Below are 20,857 nucleotides of genomic sequence, written 5' to 3'. Positions count from 1 at the left end.
CCAAAGAGGTGATGTCCAAGCCTAGATATTAGATGTGACACAAACCACCTCCGATTATTAGCCCCTATAATTTGTAACAAATCTCTCCATTCTTTTTGATCTGTATATGAGGTCCTTTATGTCCTTAACCAGGGAAAAAATCACCTTGCCTCCCTCCATGCTATATTGGAGGCCACCAGGTTAATTCCATGCTATATGCATGGATAAAAAGGAGGATAAGAAGAAAGAGTAGGTCATGCAGTGGCAAAGGTTGAGAGGCTCTGCTTTAAACACTTTATGGGAAATTGTAAAACTTCTAAACAACTTAATAGATTAACTTCCCCTTTCAGTGGCATCAGTAAAACTGAATTATCATCCTCACATTTAACTGATGCCTACACCCAATACTCATCCATCAGGGATCATTTAGTGATAAAGCAATCAATCCTGCCATGGTGCAGAGGGGACAAACTATGCAAGATACCATCACCAAATCTCCTTTCCACCCCAAAGCATTCTCTGAGTCTTTGTCAATGAAAGTGCATTTGTCTAGTCTTATCTGCTGCTGTATACGTGGAATACAAAGGAAAAAAGTAAAATATGCGTTTGATGTACATGTGCAGGTGCCAGACGTATTATCAACCCAAGGAGGACTGCCTTTTTTCCAGGAACTGAACACAGCACCTGAAAACCAACCACTGCACCACTACCTCAGGTACCAAATTAATAGAAACAAAAGCAAACATGAAGCTGCCTTAAAATAATGCTGTGACATGTGAAGGATTTGAGGGAACAATGAGAGATAAAGTTGAAAAAATGTGTTTCTGCCTTATCCTTATTTTAAAAAATCTTCTGTGACTTAAGCCAGAATCTCTAAAATTCTGGTCATCTTTTCATCATCAGAGCAGGCAAAGTATGCTTCCCTTTTTTGACTCCTCACCAGTAACATTTTTGGGTTTGATGTTTGCCTTTCTGATACATTAAAGACTTAGATATGTATTGAGATTACAGCTCAAAAATAATTGGGAAAAGTTTTATAATTATTTTAATCAGCAAGTGTGGTTTATTAAGGTATGTATAATGTGTACAACTCTATCATTTGAACAAATAACTTTAAAATATTTTTTTACTCAAAATATCCCAATTTTAAGCAAGAAATTGTCTATTTCTACTACAAAACAGGTAGGTTCTTAGTAATAGGAAACATGTATAACTTGTTTTCTAAAACAGAGGTGTTTGATTTTCATGCTAACTGTAGTAACATTTCAGTATTATTTGACTATAAGGTAAAAAAATCAGAGTAAGTTTATTTCTCAGCCAGATATGAACTGTACTAAGACCAAACTCCTTGGACATTTTGTGAATGATAGCATGGCTACTGGAGCAAAAGGAAACATTTCCCCGCTGCTGCTTAGGAGTTGGGATTTTCATCAACAAACAGGTTCAGGCTAAATTAAGAGGTTCAGTGTAGCAGGGTTCTTCAAAGGCTTTGTAGTTGTTCAACTCCAATTAAAAGTCAATTGAATTGGACATGTAATTCCCATTTGTGTCTATGAAAATCTCTCTTCTATAATGTACAGTGTTACAATTCTGGGCTGAAAAAACATGTACACAGAAATGTGTAAAGAATGCAACGCATGTACTTGTTTTGAGGGGTACGGAAAATAACAGCTTTTATATCAAATGCTTAGCATTTACACAAATAACCAGATAAAAGTAAATCAAGATCTTAATATCTGCATTGATGTATGTGATCTAGCACCCAAGAATTTGTATGATTTTTATGTGTTCTATATTGTGTGCCAAAGGGAGCTATAAGCAGCTCATGGAGGATAGCCAGTACAATACGGACCTGCTGGTGACACAGAACTGAGTATCTTTTTAAGGGAATTAACAGGGGCAGCAACCGTAGTGGGGCTCCAAAGTGATGACAATAGAAAATTCTTCGGGGAAGATAGTCTGACTCTGCAAAAAGTTACTGACATATGTAGGACAGTAGAAACAGCCCAAGAGCAAATGCAAACCCTATCTAAAGATCATGTGGTGAAATGTATCAGAAGGAATTACAGGAGATGAAAATGCAAAGGTAAAATGTAAGGCAGAATTGTGTGCCGCCTGCTGCAGAGAAAACTGACACACCGCAGCAATCTGGCCGGGAAGAAGCCAACGGTGTCAGAATTACAGGGGACACTGGAAGGGCCAGAACCTGATATGCAGTCATCAATACTTTTGAATTCATATGTAAATCAGGTTCAAGTGATCAGACCAAAACCCACCCTGGAGGATTTTGATTTTCAGAGAGATTCACGAGTGGAAGGACTTTTATTTCTTGCTTCTGACTTGGATGTGAGTGAAAGTTGCCAGCAGCAGCAGCCGCTCCCTGCAAGCTCCTGTCGTTTGGGGCTGAAATACTGTCAGAAATGTTCTTGGACTTTCAATTTCCCTGGCTAGTGCTGAGCAGACCAAGCTGCCAGTCTGTGCACCTAAAGCAGAATCCAGCAACCCTAATACAAACTTCGGGCTTGTAAATCAGTTAAAGCACCTGGTGACCACTGTGTTTCTCTCAGCATCCTCTGCTGAGTCGATCTGGTGTTAAATACCACGTCCACCAAAGAGCTGCTAATAGGAAGCGACCCACCAAGAAAGCAGTAGTCCCCCCACCCTGCCTGTGGTCATGCAAAGTTCCTGAAGGTTCCTTCTTCAGTGGTTTTGACTGGTTTTATGGAACCTGCGGATAAACTGTCATTAAAGAGACTGTCCAGGCTCTGAGAACACAATAGTAACTATAAGGAAAATGAAAACCCATCCTCGAGGTGTGACTCTGTTGAGCACCATTTGGTCAGCAGCAGTTTCAGACACTAAGAGCATGAACAAAAAGTCAGCCCCACCGCCTAAGAACTATTCCTGCAAGCTTGAAGTCTGGCTTTACCCGGGCGGTGTTAAGCAATAAAAAGCTCCTGCTATCAGTATGCTGATCACTCATTTTATAGAGGACACTAACCAGCACTTCTCTGTAGAGTAAATACAAGAAGCATTTCTTAATTTGGCTAAGCAGTCACTGGCTGAGCAGGATTTCTGCCAAGAATTTGTAAACAATGTAAAGGAAGCTGAAGAAACAGAAACTTGCCCAGTAACATAAAATGTGGCGTAATATGCACACATTCTCTGCGTGGACAAACAGGGCGGCACAGAGCAATAAGGAAATCAGTGAAAACCTCACAGTTCACACAAACGTGGCAGAGAGAAGCATGCGGAGATGAGGAAAATCATTTCTGCATGGCATCAGGCAAGAACGGAAAGGCTCACCACTTCCCTCAGCCGCAGGGATTCGTTACCTGGGTGCAGCCTGGATGCTCACCCGAAGCAAACCAAATGTAATTTTGGGCCCTGTGGAGCTCAAGGCCTATCCTCGTCGTGCAGGGGTTTGCACTTTACCCAAAAAGAGACAAGGCAGGAGGAATGTGAAGGAAGACACGGAGCCCAGAGGGAACCCCAGAAGCCTCCCACAGCTCCTGGGCTTGCTCCAGCTGTGTGCGGCCGAGGGCACACCTGCGAGCCACACACCCAGTTTACACCCAGCCCCTTGTGACTCCTGTGGTCACCAAAGTGCGAGCGGTATCTGGATGCACAGGCTGTCATAAAATCTTATTCCAATACATCTTTCTCCAGGCATCTCGTTTCTTAAATAGTCCCCCCGGCCCCTGTGGAAACCTTTCTGAGATCGACTTTTCAATATTTTTAACAGTATTAGAAGCGACTTCTTGCCTCTGTGCATACAAATGATTGTAACTATCCCTGTTTATCACTGTGACAGATATGCGCACTAATTAGATATTCTTTTATACATCCAAATCCCAACTCTTTTGAAAATCAGAGCCTCCGCTAAGCTCCTCGAAATGGCTTCTTCCGCCCAGAGAACGCTCTCAAAGCACACCCATCCCACCACGAGGAAAGGGTGATGCTAAGGGTGCAGACCAATGAATGCTGATGAAGAAAGCCACAACAAAACAAGCTTTTGAGGCGTAGTGATTTCTAAATATAAAGTGAGGCTGCAGACTGTATTTTTACAACTAAGTAAATGAAACAGCGGGCAGAAGACCCCAGGTGCATGTCTTCCATGCGAATGATCTTTGTGCTGTGTTACACACAGCCGAGAGAGCTAAAAAGGCACAGGGGCTGCCCGATGCCCCGGACTTCGGCTCCTTGGGAGCCGGCAGAGGACCTCAAGGGTGAAACACGCAGCAGCTGCTGCATCGCTGGCAGGCAGCGTGCCCCTGCTCGCCTGTGCTTGTGGGGAAGCTGCAGCCTCTATTCACCCCACACGCTCCGGCAGCAGGAGCCAAGAACGATGAGAATGATTAAAGACCTTCTAGGAGAAATACTAGGCTGGTCTTTCTCTCTGCCATGCCAGTTTGTGCACTTGGGACTTGACGTGCTTCACAAGGAAGCATTGGAGTGACCTTCAGCAGGTGCTCCAGACCCTCAAAGGGTTCAAGGTGCCACCATAACAGCCTGCAAGGCACTTCCATTCCTCAGGTAGCCCTGGGAACTGATCCGCATCAACAACTATTAATAGAGGTAAGGCTTAACGTGCAAATTTTCAAAACACCTTAGGGCCAGGTTCTATATGTTTATTACAATGAACTTGAGATTTCCATAAGCATTATGTTTCTATTTAATTAAATAAGTGAGAGCCAGCTTTTTCAAAGTGCTTCACAGATCCCACCCCACTGTGATAACGCTGCTGAGCTCTTCTGGGAATCTGGCTGCAAGGGCGTGTGTCAAGCCCCTGGAAAATCTAGCTCACTCAGATCTGGCAGGCTGATTTTGAAACAGTATCTGGAAATCCATTTGCAACATTTGTAATAAATATCCATTTGCATATACAAAAGCTGACTTTTGGCATGTGTAAAATTTTCTTATAGCTTTCCTTTGAAAATCTGATCCAGACTGTCTAGACAAGGCAAAACTCTCATTTGTGCTTAATATTTTATAATTTATTATTTTGCTTTCCTTTCTGATTAGTTTGGAAACGTCCCTTAGGAAAGATGTAGTGATAGGAGGATGTAGTTTTATAGGCTACTCATATAATCCCACTGCTCTGGTCATACATACCCTTGAAGTTTGCTTTAAAGCTTACACACATAAACCCAGCCTCGTAAATCTAATTCTACCTACTGGCATGCACTTTCAGACATCCACAGTTCATCCAAACACACACCTATGCATTTGCTTTTTATTTCTTCCTATGCTTTTTTTTTTTTTTCCAATAGTAGCATTGTAAATTTTTAAGCAGATGAACATTGTAGAGCTAAAAGAAATTGAAACGTGCCATGTATTTGGTAAGCAAGCAAAGACACTGTGGCAAGACAGAGACACCTTTAGAAGGGTATGCCTCTCTCTTTCTCTCTCTCGCTCTTACTCAAAATACAGCTTTTACAAATATGACATCTTAAAATTAAAATGTTTGTTCTGAAAGTAATAGCCAAGATCATAGAATATTTATGTGGTCATTAATATTTGAATTTTGAATAATGCATACTTATATATTTCCACAAAAGAATGCAATGCGTGTTTTATACCAAAGTCATATTATTTTCCCTGTAACAAGTACAGAAGCAGCTTTATTTGCATTACTCACTTGCAGGTATGTAATATCAGATTACACCGTTAATTCTCTTTGTTTCCTGGAAATATCTGTGTCAGGCTTTTTCACTTTGCATACATAGGAGGTCCATATTCATAACAGTCTGTTTTAAATGCAGGAAAGTTCTGTGCATTTAGCTGTTAGTTTTGAAACAGCTTCTCTTAATTCATTCTGTTTCATTTGTTACTAATTGTATCTGCTTCTTACGAAAAGTTTTGGCTCTAGGAAATCTAAGCCACATCCTACCACTTCATCAGTAACGGTATAGCTATGCGCAAGGACACACAGCTGCATATCAAATAGCGCTTCCATGCGCTGCCATTCACCATCACTCTTCGGGATGCTGATGAATGTGCTGACAGACAAAGGCTAATTGGCAGACTGTATGGAGTCAGTTTTTGATGACACAGGAGAAATAATAGGAGACAGAGCAGGTAACAAAGAAAGTTTAGAGGGAATAATAACAGAGATAAAGACAGAGAGGATTTCAGGCGAGGAGAGCACACAGCCTGAAATACAGCGGGAGGGAACTGAAGAACCCAAGAAATGCACAAAAGCATGAAAAAGGGAAAAGGTAAAGGGGAGCTAACCCTGTACTTACTGCTGTTACAGCACAGAAAATGTCTCTGATAGGAAACCAGGTTTGGGATGACACTTCCAAAACTGTGAGCTGGTTCACTGAAAGGTTTGCTTAGGGTTTATGAACCTACTAAGCAAATGTGAACCCATTTTCGTAAGAGCCTGGACTTGATAGATATTTTGTATTTCAGACTGGGGGATCAGCATGCAGCAATTTCACCTAATTTTCACCTTGAGGTTTGGGTGCAGACACACCCATTTCGGATGCAAGCCTTTGTTAAAATATTTTGCTGGGCATTCATTGGCAAGCATAATTACAGTACGTCATTTATGACCACCAATGTGTTCAATGTGGTTTTGGTGAGGCTACTTGCAAATGGACAGTTCTGAGCATGCGGACACGGAGTTAATTTGGAGACAACCCAGATTTCACACTCGTTCATGCTGTCTCTCACTATGGGTTTCTATAGCACTCAGCTGCAGGATAGCTGATCAGGTCTTTGAGCACAACTGTAAAGCTTAAAACCTGAAGAAGGGATTTTATGTGAAAACCATCTGAGGAAGATGATGCAAAGCAAAACAAATCCACTAAATCATCCACGGCCAGTTCTTCTTTAATCGCAACTGATTGGTAAAGGATTTCCTATACTTAACTCTAATTAAAAGAAGATTGACAACCTCAAGTGCATTCTTCCATCAGAAATCTTGCATGTATTTCCAAAGAGCTGTATTTTGAGCCTTAGAAAATGCATTTGAAATATTGGCTAACATAAATCACTTTTATCCACTATTCTCAGTAAAACTGCACAAGTTGAGAATACGGATCCATGTTTCTAAAATATTTGCGTAAGTGCTTATTAGCAGAAACGTGGGGAAGGTTTCCTTGCTCGATCAACTAATGGATGTAACTGACTGAAGAAGAACATGTGCATTTAAATTAGTTGAGCCTGCAGCTGAAATCTTTTGCCTCAGTTTTTAAAGGGAGACAGAGTGCTTGGCATCATCTTCCCCAGGATAATCCCACTGAGCCAAACAGACTGTGGCCAGACAAAGCGTCTGCACGGCCGACTGTGAGCTTCCATCAAGGATTGAGACATCTCCCTGATCTAAACTCCAGTTATAAATAACTGCAGGTGAAATATTCACCCATAATTATTGTTTTCCTCACACAAAAAAAAAAAAAAAAAAAAAAAAGTTGGCATTTGATCTTTTCCTTTCTCTTGTTTTTATTATAAAGCACAAACATGAAAAATATACCACCACACTCTGCACTGTGCACAGAGACTTTTTACCCTTTAAGCCTCCGAAGAAATACCAGGCCCAAGCAAATGACCCAATTACTGTGTCCCCATTCAGTGTGTCCCAGGTCAGTGTGCAGATATATGCATAAAGGCAATAGCAGCTTTGGGAAATAATCTTCTTGATTATAAAACAGCTATATACATGTTCTCCTGTGTGTAAATACATGCCACTCGCCAAAATACAACCACACGGTATTGCTGATTAGGTATCAGAACGGAGGAGGTGGATGTATATACGTTTCAGGAGGTTTTTTAGAGCTGTTTTCTCCTAAATCACACGTAACATCGGTCAGTGGGAGTTAGCCTTTTAAAAACTGACCTTTTCAACACAGAGAATGTCTTTAAGTTGGGTATTTTGTCAGTAACTTACTCCAGAGGTAGCTGAATAACACTCTCTGATAAACGGAACAAATACAATCCACGTATTTGCTTTTATTTTTCCGGTGTCCATAATTTTGGGGGTTAGTGTTCAAAGATGAGCATTTATTACCACACTGAGGTAATGAAGAAGACATGTCTTTTTCCTCTTCTCTTGGCATACAAATTGGATTTCTAAAAATTCACTGTAGTAATCACAAAATGCTGCTGCAAAGAATTACTTGATAAAACCTTTTGAGATTTCAGCCTACCTCGTCCCTTTGTTTCATAACTAGAAGGAGTATAATGAATGCAAAAACTCTGTGAATAGAGCTCAGCAGGGCCTACTTTTTTCTCATGACTCCTGTGATTATAATAATTTGATTTTATAGGTGTCTATCCTAAGACCCCAGCTAGGGAGCAATCTTTACTGAGTCATGAACTTTCACATCATTAAATCTCTCTACATTTATTTTAAACATATCAAAAGTGTCAAATAACTTTAGATCTAATAAATTTTATTTGCATTGGGTAAAATGAAGTTTAGCCACTTGGGAAAATCAATGAAATAGTTTCTTTAGCACTCGGGAAGGTAGCTGGGCTCTGGAGCCTGCATGATTCCACCCCTGCAGCAGTACAGCCCATCTCCTGTACGGGCCAGGACACATGTTTACAAGGACAGGAATCTGAGTAATTTCCTACCAGTCTGAAGGGAATATTAAACTCTTCTGTCAGTTGGATGTATATTATTTACGTCCCTTTTTTTATTGTTGTTGTTGTTGTTGATTTCAAAAATATTTCTTTGTTGGTTCAACGCTGACTCCCGATAGAAAGTGATGAAATGCCCAATATGTTAAAAAACCTTATCACTAAATCAGAAGCAGAACTATAAATTTTGGCTTTTGAAACTGAACTGACTGTTGAGGATCATTTTGCTCCTGAAATATTACAGCAGTGATCAATTTGCTGTAAAATTAAGCAGTTTAGCTCTGCAATCTATAGATGGAAAACATGTTGTTCTTGAGCAAAGTTTATGCCCTGCCCAAGGGATAAATTAAATTTTATGGATAAGACATGCATTATTATATGCTTATCTGTTTAACATATCATTCTTTTCCACATCAGTATTATAAATATTTTTAATCATACATTTGATCTCTTGTGCATATAGTGATATGGTAATTCCCCCTGCCCCCCTCAAAAAATACGACCAAACACAGTTAATTCATCACAGAACAGGGGAGAATATTCTAATCTTCCTAAGAAATATGTTGAAGATTGAAGCAGAGGCACTTAAAATTGGGGCTACTTTGCAATCATTCAGTGGAATAAAATTTTCCTGAAGGAAGGGGTGGAGTTACATTACCCATTTTTATTATGGTTGTTATTATTGAATATTTATATTACAACTCTCTAATCAAAACTGGGGGCTGCAGGCCAAGACAATCCAGTTACAAAACTTAGGGAGAGCAGTAAAATATATGCATTTAATAAACTTGTTACTGGTTTTGTAATTTTCTGCTGATTTTCCTTGAATTCTATAAACTAGACTTGAAGCTCTCAGACTGACCATCACCCTGGCTTTCAAACACTGGGCAGCCTAGAAGTCCCAACAGAAATGGATCTTTAAAGGAAAAAGAAAGAAGAGTGAGAAGCTGAGAATTCTTTGCCTTTCATATATGAGAGACAGCACAGAGAAGACCCTTAAGAGGTTTGTAGGAAAAGGAGACCAAAGAGTCCTGATGTAGTACCGAATAAAATCATAGGTACCTGTTCAACATTCACAATATGTGACACTTTAGTGTCCAAATTAGAAACGGATTAATTCCACTTGCTCATGTTTACTATCAGCCACATCACTGAATGTATTTTAAAAATGGCAGTGTTTTAAGAACAGAGTTGGAGTGAAGGTGCACAAGTTGGGAGAGTCAGTCATCCCCAGTATCTTTTTGTTTGGTTGGTTTTTGGCTTCTGTTAAAGCAGATTAAAAGGGGTAAGCTCAAACTCTTAATTATGAGTTAATTCATCTGGTCAGTCTGAATGGGAAAAGTAAACAGCAAAGATGTAGATAGATGTCTTAATTTGGATATGTGCTCACCAGTTGTCTTCAGCATCTGTCATTTCTACTTAATGTTGTCCATCGTGAATACTCCATGTTATACTACGTTTTATGTGAAACCTCTCCCCATATGCCATTTTTACTTGAGATACACACAAATTCCACTAATTTCATTTGGAACTGTGCAACTTAATTCTTTACTCAGCTTTGAAAACCTAAAGCGTGGGTCCTTGTAACATTATCTTCATGGCTGACAGCCCTTTCCTGCTCTCGCCGCCCACTTGCTTCCTTTCAGTCACACAGATCATCAGTCTTCTAGTTTTTGGTGACACGGGTATCACTGACATATTATTTCTAGTCACCTTAATCTGCAGTTCTTTCTTTCTTTTTATTTTCTGTAGCATATGCTTCCATCGTTTTTCTTATCAGACACAACTGTTTTAAACAAGCACTTTTTAGCCCATATTTTAGGCTGCCTATGATACATTTCCTTGTGAATAACCTTTTCCCATTTTTATAGAATGAGAAGTTTAAGGTGAATATCCTAAAATAAAAAAAAGGAGAAAAAAACCCCACACCTTCCTTCAAGGTGAGATCTATTCCACTGCAGAGAATGTGCTGGATGATGCACTGCGCGGGACAATCCTGCCTTGCCAGGAAGATGTACACAGTAGAGGTAACTCACCTTCCTCACTGGGGTGCTGTGAGGATTAATCGGTGAATGTATTATAGTCCTTGGAAGTTGTTAAAAAGCTACAGAATTGCTAAACAATATTATTGTTTCATTGTATCCTCACACTTTATATTCAAAGGTGAGTGGTTTTGAGGAGACAATGCAGCTGTGTCTCTTATTATCCACGTTCTCCATCACAGCAAGGAAGTTCTGCATATGCACGTTTATCTCAAGAGTATTCTGCCAAAATGTAATTGCTGCAGGTGTATAAATGGGCTGTCTTCTCAGGCCTTTTGGTAAGCTTTAATTCTATTTTTATAAAATCCCTTCTAAAATATTGCTCTCTGGGGCAGGCCCTGTCTGTATGATCTGTGTTTGTACAGCTCAGTGGGATCTTGATCTGTGACTCAGTGTCCTGGATGCTAGCAGACAAAAATAAAACAAAAATATATAAAAATGTTACTCACTAAGCCAAAGTTTCTACCAGGCAAAAGATTCAAGTCCTAGACTTAATAAAGTAAATACCAAGAAATTCTGACTAGTGTTTGTGAAGGATGTAGTGCTGATATGAAATCATGCTCTGGCAACTGATTTGTAACCAATTTATGAGCACAGGTTGTTACCTGCACACTAAGGGGAGGTTATTGTACATCTGGATTTTAAGACTCTGCAGAACAGTTGCAATGATCATACATAAATGGAAACTATTTGAAAAATGAGCATATAACGAAATAGCATTCTCCAGATGAGCACTCCAGAGGCAATGCCTGGGGTAGACAGAACTGAATAATGTTCATCTAAGGCAATGTGATAAAACTGTTTTGTACGTTGAAGATCTAGAGAAGAGAACACTGAAATGTTAGAGAGGCTTCTGAGGAGGACAAGGAGGTGGACAGTCCCTGTGCTCTAGCATGGAAGGAGGCTCTTCAACTGGTCTGTGAGAAGCAGCACTATTTGGGAGACGATTGTGTATCAGGTAAGGTAAACGTGTATTCATACACAGAGTGTTTTTAAGAGGTAATTTCTCTAACTGGACAAGTGTGAGCGTTGAATCTCTGGTTACTAATTTTATAGCCTCTGAAGAGATTAAAAATTCCCCATCTACTGAGATCTGTTAAATCTCTGTTAACACAACTCACGTTCTAGTCTGAAGATGGGAGGATAGCGTGAGCCATCCTGACTGAGATGACAACTGAGGCCAAAGCTCTGAGAAATCTGCACCCAGAGGCACCAGGAGACCCATGACATACCAGATAATGTGAGATGGGGTTTATGTCCTGTCTTACAAAACAGCCATTATAACTTTCTGCAACATGTATGGAATTTTGCATTTTTAAAAGCCATCCTACGTGAACTACTTCATCTTCTAACTCCTGAGGAATGTGTGTTAGGCACCGTGGGCAAGCCTGAATGATTGTAGCAGGATATTAACACTTTGGTTCCATGCACTGAATACAATGACAATTTCCCACTGTCTTCACTGGAAAGTGGAATGACTCCCCAGATGGGAAGCAGAATACATTCATATTCTTCCTTGTCTCTTGGAGAAGAACAAGACAAAGGAGGTGGTTCCAGGACTCCAATATCTCACACAACTCAACTACACCTGATTATTATTTGCTTCTCACAACCTGAAAAGAAACCTACTACCAGATTTGTCTGTCTCAGCCCTGCTGAAGCTGAATACTTTCATACATATGTATGGATAGCTTAAGTTTTTATGAGCATAATTTGGGCTTTTCAAAATAGTGACACAATAACAAAGCAAAATTGAGACATGCATGTAATTTGAATACTGATTTGGTTTTATCTCTTCCTGGTGCTGGCACTTTTGATGCTGCTCTTTTCCATTCCATCTTCTTTCTGTTCTTATTTCCCAATGAATGGAATTAGTTGTGAGTGCATTTGCTGCTTCTACCAACCAAATATGAAACCTGAAGAAATATGTAACTATGACCTCCCTAAGAGTTTTGGACAGTTACTCATTTACTGCTATCTCTGAGTTTTCTATCGATTACTTAAAGACACATTCCTGCTCCTCTTGTCAAATAGGAAAATGAGCACTGTCAGATGGTTATTGCCATTTTTTGTGGTATTTTCAATACCCTAAGCCCTTATTTTTATTTACAGCAATGCAGCATTTCAAGGAGGTTACTGAAAAGAATGCCTTTTGATTGTATTTCAGGTCAAATACCCTCAGTGAGCTGTTTGCATCAATTCACAGACACAGGGCAAGATTCCCAGTGCTCTCCTGGAGCGTGTGGAAGGAACTCCACCAGCCCTCCTGGGGGTCACAATAGTCACAGTCACGTCTGCCTCTGCTGCTGGATCATCTTGCAAGTTTAGAGTCATTAAAAGGTAGTCTATGGTAGAGAACTAGGTATGATAAAGCTCTGCCATGTCTCCTCACTCTTTTTTGAGGTTTATGAGTAGCAGGCAAAACCCCAGACCTGTCACACCTATGCAACAGCACAGAGGTGTCTCGCATGCAGCGGCAGGCAGATCCAAACAGTTTAGCATTGTGGAGAATCTGGTCCTAAAATCTATCCATAAAAAGTAGTCGCTTAATAATTTCAGAAAGAAAACTAAAAATGCTCAGGGGCAATCTATGAACAGAAAAAGGGGGTTAAATTCACCTAATAAATTATTTGCAGACTGAATAATTCATGGAAAATCCAGGGTGCATTTAGAAGGGTTTGATTTGGTATGTCAGCCTCCTCTGGAGAGTGAAGCTACCTCAAAAACTCTGCATATTCTAAGGTATCATTTTGGGCATGTTACCACAGCAGAATTTCTGTCTGGAACCAGATGCGTGGTTCAAGTTTCTTGTCCCTGACACCAGCCACTACCTTAAAATAGAGAGAAAACTGCAAGAAAAGTCTTACAACTGGTCTATTCTGTCACTATCTAACATTTGCCCAGGTGGCCAAGGCGGCCAGCAGCAGCCTGGCTCGTGTCCCAGACGGTGTGGCCAGCAGGGCCAGGGCAGGGACTGTCCCCCAGCACTTGGCACTGGTGCGGCCGCACCATGAATCCTGTGTTCAGTGCCGGGCCCCTCACTGCCAGAGGGACACGGAGGGGCTGGAGCGTGTCCAGGGCCGGGAAGGGGCTGGGGCACAAGGCGGCTGGGGGGAGGTGGGGGCTCAGCCTGAAGAGGAGGGGGCTAAGGAGAAAGATTATCACTCCCTACAGCTGCCCGACAGGGGCTGTAGGCAGGGGGGGGTCGGTCTCTGCTCCCAGGTATCAAGTGATGGGACAAGAGGAAACCGTTTCAAGTTGTGCCAGGGGAGGTTTGGATTGGATATGAGGAAAAATGTCTTCACTGAAAGGGTGGTCATGCAGGAGCTTGCATTGGACAGGGTCAAGCACTGGAACAGGCTGCCCAGATTGGTGTGGAATCATCATCCCTGGAGGTATTTAAAAAATGCGTAGATGCAGTGCTTAGGGACATGGTTTAGTGGTGGGCCTGGCAGTTCTGGGTTAACAGTTGGACTTGATGATCTCAAAGGTCTTTTCCAACCTAAATGATTCCATGATTCTATGAAGCTTCTTGCATTGGGCAGACACGGGAATAAAGGGTTTCCTTCATAACTGCATTCCCAACCTAGCAGATATTTCCGTATGTTTGAACTTTCATAATGTGAGCAGAGATTTGCTCATTTCTTTAAAGTTAAGCAGATGTATAGACCAAGTGCAAAAGTACATGTGTGTATCATTTACTGGTCGCCTTATCATCTGAAGAATTATTATTTCAGGGACAGACAGACTTAAAATTACTCAAATATAAATGTAAATAAACATCTAAGACCTTTTTGAAAGCTGTTAAACATTTGGGTTCATCTTGTGGCAAAGAGTTAAATTCAGCACAAGCACTGAGTTTACTTTAACTTTGGGTAAAATTTTCAAATGTACATGAAAGTAGGTTGAAGTATGTATAAATGCAATTGAAAGCCTAGCATTTTAATACATGAAGTAGATAAAGAAGCATATAAGACTTTGTAAACAGATATTTTAAAACAAATTTAATAGACTTTTTAAACTACCAAATCACTGTCAGAGCATATATATTTTAAAAGACCTATGACTATATTTTAAAACAATCTATTTTCCTTTCACTCACTTGCCAAGATCTCCATTAGGAGTTTTTTTTTCCTTCCAATATTAAAGAATATCTCTAACATCTGTTGCAATGAATGGTGAAGGAAAGTGTCGGTTCTGCCGCTGAGACAAGCAATGCCACCATTTGAAGGAGGAAAAATGTGTAATAATGAATGTCTTCAGAAAGCAGTCTGTGGAGTACAGAAGATGTGCAAAGTCTTTCGTTAGGTTGATCTTCTGAGTTTCTTCGATGCACGTATAAGGAGTGTAGTTAATCATCCAGGACTTGGTCGATGGGAAAAGTATTGCCCAGAGATGCTGAACCCAAATATAGTGCCACAGCAGAGCATACCACAAGGACTTTGTTTCCTTCCTTCCAGGTATCAGGAAGGAAAGAAAGGTATCACATTAAAACATGAGTCGATCTCAGCTTAACGGGAGCAGCCACGACTTGAAAAATTATTTGCTTCTGTTCCATGAAGGTTCGCAGAAAGATGAGAGGAAGGCAGCATTGGCTGGGGATTCGGGAGGTTCATGGTTGCTTCTCCACAGTTGCTTTCTGTGTGACTCGGGCCCCTCTCTGTGCTTCATTTCCCTACCAGTAAAGGAAAGCAATAGCATTTTCTGATGTTTTAATAACCATCAATAAACAGGTGGGTATACTAATGACTGCAAAATGCTCAGTTATTATAGCAAAAGGGAGGTGTGTACAACCATCACAGAGTAATAAAAATAATGTCTGCAGCAGGAGCTTACTGGAACCATGGTAGAGCACCACAGATCCAGCTATAATAGGATGGGCAATATTTTATCATTGCAATTATCTTTAAAAATAAATACCCATGTCTAATCTATAACCAAGAAATGTAATAGGATCTGCAGAACTTCCAAGGCCATGAGAATTCACAAACAACGTTTTCAAGCAAAGTGATCTCATTCCTCATTTCAAGAAGAAAATGCCAACAATCCACACTAGGTGTTTTAAGCTGTGTAAATTATGTTTAACACACAAAGATACAGCTGATAAGCGTTTACTCTGCCTAAAATTGCAGGAAATGTTTAGCATGAAGGTTTTCACAAATATTTCAGATATTCCCAAATTTTATGTGGAAAATTTCCTGCAATTATGCATGGAAATGTGTCTTCCTTAATCTGGATAGGGTGTCCTGCCACTTCTGCAGGTAAGTATAAACACAGACTTTACTCAATCTTAAAAATAACAAAAAGAAGAAAACAATTTTTTCACAATTTAAAAAAAAAATTCACACTTTAATCTCAAAACTATATTATATACCTGTACTTATAAATAATTTCAGCTGACATGAATAGGATAGTTTTACACCCAGATACATACATATAATGATGAGTGTGATAAAAACATCGAGATATTCAAAGGACTGTATTTGCAGATCTGAAATTTTTTTAAGACCTGATTCCTGATACTCGTGTGACAAATAGTCTGAAAACCACAGTGGTTAAAAATTAAGATAATAAACTGCTTGCTACTCGACCTTAACTACAATGAAGGGGGAAAAATCAGTGTTAATCCTGCTACTCAAGCCTTAATCAATTTTATATTTTGCTTAGCTTTTCCTTTTTCAGCATGTATATAATTTCATATATAAGATATGCATGGTTTTACATTTATTATCTGTATATATGCTCACCCCAAACTGCTAATTCAGCCTTAATTTTTTTGGTTAAAGTTACACACTTAATGTTATTTTAACATAGGGCTTTTTTGTAATGTAATGATATTTAATTTGCATTAGCACAAGTGACATACAATAGATCATGCTATTATCATGATTGATATCAGATGAACTGGCATAAATTCAACGTTATAAATTGAGCCTATAAATGAAACTATGATTTTACAGGAATTACTGTAGTAGAAAGGCTAAGGACCCTCAAGTCAACCTTAGTCAAACCCACTCTTTAGAGTTTTATATTTTATGCCTGCAATAAATGCTTTTGTGAAAGCCTATAACCCACAAAAAAAAAGTCATTGGAAGTCTATTAATTATAATAATACTATCCAAAAAGCTGTGAGGGCTTATTTTTGTGACATCACTCTTTGATTTCTTACTGCCTTAAATTATCCCTTTGTTGGCTGGGTGAGGGTAACAGTCATACTTTTGTCATTAAATATAAGGAGTTTTAAAGCCTGATCCACCCTAGCTCTAATTGATATTGCTTTCATTTGGCAGATAGTGACCTGATTTATAATTTAAATATGCATCATTATATGCACCTCTTCTGTATAATGAAAAAGTGAAGTTACTCTCATCTTTTCCCGCAATGTTAACATCAAGGAAAAGTATCTTTCTTTTTTTCCCTTTTATACTCGGAGCCTAATTGAAAACTGTTCATTGAATTTCAACATGATAGAAAAGTCTTTTTATCTCTCAATTTGTCCATTAGCTATTATAATTGAAGTATCTGCTACACAGCTGAATTGATATTGTTCTTGTTTAAATTCTGGATTTCTCTAAATCTTCTATGAGGCATCAACTAAAAAAATATGGGTTAGGAGACATTAGCTAACAATATTGCCTAAATGGGACATTAGACTAGCACTCCACATGTGTAAAGCTACAGAAAGTAGGAAGTCATCTAATTTTACTGGAGAACGTGTTGCATAATAATCTTAACAGCATGACCATAAGGTTTGCTAATTGCCACATCTGTTTAACAGCTGTCAGATGTGTGCCATATGCTGCCATCAATATTACAACGGAGTACATTACAGGGAGTTTTATTGTGTTCGACTGTTATTTATTTGCCACAGACATTACTACAGCCAGTGACGTCTATTTATGTTAGATCACTAATTATATTTTAAAAGCTGCATGTAAAATCCAGGTTTTTCAGCTTCCTTAGACCCCATTTCTGATGATGTAACTAATAACTTTTTCCCTACAGGTCTCTGAACTGATTTATAAATTTCTGTTTCTTCTTATGGTAAATAATTCTTCCGCAAAATAACTTTTTTATGCTGGTTTTGAAGAATGTTTCTAAACCCAAGTTATGTTTTAATGGTGATGTTAGTACGAACTCAAGAATAAACTTCTTTTTCAAAGAACCCACTTTATCCCATGGTTTTTCATTAGGACACAGGTCAGAGATGGAGGATAATTCAGTTTTACAGCTCAGAACGTTGATAACCCAATTTGAATCCCAAACCTGCCACTGACTCATTCTGTGACCTCAATTCATTGTATGAACTTAAATCTGATTTGCCAATCTGTTAGCTAAATACCTGCTATACAGCTGTTAACATCAGAACAGCATTCATTAAATGTCTGTAAAAATTAAAAGGGGATACAGCACCATTACCATTAAGGCATATAAATATGGCTGATCTTTGCTGTTCTTTTAAACATTCTTTCAGGGATTTTTTAAATGACTTCTTTCAACTGGTCTGTGCCTTACTTTTTCGTTAAATGTAGCTACTACAGCAACGAAATGGGAAGCAGAGATTGACAAAGTGCAGACTAGGCAAAATATGCATGATGTGATTTAATATGAGTTGATAGGTGTCACTGATCTCTATTATAAATAGACTGTGTGAATTCCATATGATGTATTATTTATCTATTGTAGATGCCTTTTTGTTTCATTAATAAACCTGGAAATCAGACGTATACATTTCCAATGATGAGTTTTTGGCAATACAAGGCGTTGTGGCATTTGTCTGCAATTGCTCAATTATTTTGATGATTTCCTTCTTCTTTCTATATAAATGATTAATGCTTGAGATGTTTGTTCAAGATTCTCCTGATTTTCGCTCATCTGTCCAGCTGAATCCTTTTTTTCTCCTCTAATTAGAGAAGTTTATTGCAGTGTAAGGACTTCCACTCTGACCTGAATTCTAGCTCCTTTGAGATGCTGTGCTGGAGTACACAACACAGGTCCTCTGCTTGTGCTCGACTGTGAGGTCCGAGAACTCCAGCAAATCTCACACTAACAATGTGTTTTCACTTTAAATCTGCCCCGAAGCAGAAACTCTCATGCTGTTGTTCTACCTACAGTTAAAAATGTTTCCCTGGTATTTCTGTACTTGAGAAAGTTAAGAAAATACATTGCTGTTTATTTCGATAGGAAAGGACTTTATTTTTTTCAAGTTTCTGAAGAGAACAGTAAGTAGCAGCGAGTGCCTTTCAATTACCATTTCTGAAGATGCTCAAGCAAAGACAGCTTTGAAGACATTAAAGGGCAAAGAGTTTAAAATACTAGGCAAAGCTGTCGGTTGTTCCAGGAGCTGTGTCGTCAAGCCTCGGAGCCCTCTAAGATAGGTGAGGGTGATGCGGGGTCACTGAAGGAAGGAATGAGGCTGTGAGTTCAGACAACATGTGCCTAGAGGAGAAGTAGGTGCTCAACTCCCAGGAGAAATCAAACTGCCTTACAAGAATGCTTCCATCAGTAATCTAAAATTTGTCTGCCTTCTGCATTTGATCTCCTTATTTTCTTCTTATATGCTTTCTTAATGCCGTTTGTAGCCATTTCAATTATGTGATTTCCTTATCTGTATACCATTGAGAATACTGTACAAGACTTTATAAACAGCTACTAAGTTTATCTGCCTGTCATTTGGTTTTCATTATATGAGATAACAATCTTTCTCATATCTTATAAGAAGATAGAATGTGATTGTTTCTAAACGGGGAGGGGGAAATAAAAGTGTAGTCTGCATTATCCTTAGCCTCAGAGTATTTGTAACATCAGTAGTGTCAGCACAATCTCCAACATTTTTCCTTGCTGGGGTCCAGAAAGAATTATCTCTCTGTTTTTTTGTGTTTGCTGCTATCTTCTCTTTTTCTCCATTTTAGACACAGAGTTTCTTATCTGGAGCATGGTTATGTGGCCACAGATCTGCCTGTATTCAGTCTGATCATTCCTAACTGTTTCGTGGGGCTCATGCACTGAAGGGAAGGATGAGAGGCAATTGTCAACAGTTCGCTGTATTAAATATGGATAGATATTATTCATGTAATTTGACAGTTCTTGACTTTCAGCTGTATAATGGCAGTGAAACGGTAGGAATTTGAGCAGCCGAACTTCTGTCTTACTTCAAGATAAGCTTATCAACTGTAGCCTGAATCCATTCAACTCATAAGCAGATCAAAACTCATGTCATGCTGAACTGCTGTGCTGATTCCTGCTTCCTACTATTGCTTTACATGTCCATATGGTCTTACTTGTTTGCCATCTTACAGTTATTTTGCAAGGTTTTAAGGAGACAGACTGTCTCTTGTATTTGTTCAGCACCTTGTACAGTGAAGCCACGGATCCTGCTTGATGCCACCAAATGCTCATGTAACATAAATAACATGTAATGAAGTGGTAATAGGTGATGGTCAGCCCTTGTATTTTTTTCTCTCTTCATCAGTCATGCACTTGATCTATGAAGAGTGGCTGCTTTGTTTGGCTTCCCATTTAACATGAAAAAACGCCCTGAGGTTTATCCTGTGCTATTTATACTGGAGATTCAGAGTGATCTCTGAATATGTAGGAATCATGTACATCGTTGGGGCGCTCCCGCCGCCGCAGCATGCTGTGGCAGCTGCAGACTGAACAATGCCTTTGGGTTAAGGATTGACCAAGTGGCTGTGGAATTTCCATACTCCCTTTCATGCTTTCCAGATTACAACACTTTCCAAACTGGTGGGATTTGGTGTCAGGGGGAGAACAGTGGATTTGGAGAACTTCTGGCAGTTGAATGTTCCATTTTTTAAAAAAAAATCAAACCCCCAAACAAAACAGAATTGTGAAAGCAAATATGAAATCTCTCTGTAAGTCATCTCATTCATTTTCTTGTCTGCCAGTTCACTGGATTTTGATCTTACAGGGGCTATAAACTCCTCCAGGCTAGGATTGTCATTCTGTTTCTGCCTGTACAATCAAGACCATAAGAACATATACAAAGGTACAAATGTTGCTACTGGCTGCGGCCACAGCCTACTATCCCATCTTCAGCTAGACCCTCTCCACTCACCGTTGTGGCCAGTATACCCCTTCTAGCTGGCAACTATGGGACACTGAAGAAAGTCAATCCCTACAGGCTCCCAAATAATATTTTCAATAATTTATGTTTCTTAAAGCATTGTTGATATGTTTTTCTTCTCTGAATTGGGTTGCTTTTTGAGTACACTGTTGAGCAG

The sequence above is a fragment of the Falco punctatus genome (genome assembly GCF_963210335.1).
Source record: "Falco punctatus genome assembly, chromosome: 10".
Taxonomy (NCBI): domain Eukaryota; kingdom Metazoa; phylum Chordata; class Aves; order Falconiformes; family Falconidae; genus Falco; species Falco punctatus.
The sequence above is the reverse complement of the archived record's forward strand: the minus strand, read 5'-3'. Positions refer to the sequence as shown.